Source organism: Myotis yumanensis, unplaced genomic scaffold (genome assembly GCF_028538775.1).
Source record: "Myotis yumanensis isolate MYYU_CA2020_CCGP unplaced genomic scaffold, mMyoYum1.0.hap1 SCAF_10, whole genome shotgun sequence".
In the NCBI taxonomy this organism is placed as follows: domain Eukaryota; kingdom Metazoa; phylum Chordata; class Mammalia; order Chiroptera; family Vespertilionidae; genus Myotis; species Myotis yumanensis.
The window spans coordinates 78,021,354-78,022,689 of NW_027223761.1; positions in this window are offsets into that span (position 1 = coordinate 78,021,354).

Sequence of the window (1,336 nt, forward strand, 5' to 3'; positions counted from 1 at the left end):
TCTGTCCTCTGATGTGTTGTGTTCGTGGAACAAGTCATCAAAGGTACCAGACTGCATCTCATTCTCCCATTCACAAATGAAAGGACCTTACTGCTCTTAAGAAATTAGCTTTATGTGACCCTTCTCCATCCCCTATCTTAGGCAACAGTTCCATTTGGATTGGTGCAATCACCTCTAACATAGATTGCTGTTATTTTTTCATCCCAGGCAGTTCATATCAGTTGTTTGGTCGATTAGGAAAGGGAAGCAGAGACAAACATACAAACCTATGTCAATAAAAATGTCTCCTCAACAATGGAATTCACTTCAGTGTTTCTTTCCCATTTGTGTGGGGTTTACTCCTCAGAGATTTGAGAGACCAGACCTTAATTCTCTGTGCTGCCAAGTGGGTATGAACCTGAAGATGCATGATGTTTCATAAGAATAAGCTGGTTCATGTGTGATTTCTGACAAGGCCTTGTTGACATAGCCATCAGCTCATGGAACGACCACAGCTTGACCACTGTGATGCATGGTCTTGGGGTCTCTGCTGGACAACTTGTCCGGATTCACAATAGGCAGCATGCTAACCTCTGAGCTGTCCTAAGCATTCAAGATAGTGCATGGACCTCCAGGGGAAGAAGAATGTCATCTGGACCCCGTCGTAGCTATGGCAATGCTCTTCTTGCGATTGTGATCGCTATGCTGGTGATTTCCTGTGGAAGTCACGTGGTACCCTCCCCACAGAGATGGCAGGGCCGTAGCCACAAGCTGGGTGCTTGTCCTACACTTTTGCCTTTGACTTCAGTTCCTCTGACCTGTTTTCATTTTGAAGCTCCTGGCTTACAGCCTCCTGGTGGCTGCTTGGGTGTGACACGAGCGAGAGGAGCTACCTTGTTAGCAGGTCTAGGGCCTGGTCTGCTCCTAAGTAATCGTTCCCTCGGATTCTGTTTCCAGCCAGTTCCTTGCGCCTCTCTCCTGTTCACTCATGTGTCTCCAGTCCTTTCTTTGTACCCAAAATAGCCCCTCTTTCCTCCCCATGAGCCTGCTGTGTCCAGGAAATATACAATGTTCAGTTGAGGGAAATGTGGAGGATGGGGCGTTAGTTCCTCGTTGGGTAGGAAAGCCGAGCTGCTGCTTTCTGCAGAGCTTTCTGACCGGTGCTCTCAGTCCTGAATGCAGCCAGCACTTGTCTGGTTGGGGCTCTGTAGGCCGGCAGTACCGTGTGGGGAGCATCCCCTGCTACCATGAGGCTGATGGGTGGCTCTTTGTGCCGCTCTGGAGGAAAAGCACCTTCAGTGAGGTCCTGGGGTCACCCCGCCTCCCCACTGCCACACCTGAGCCACGGAGGGCATCC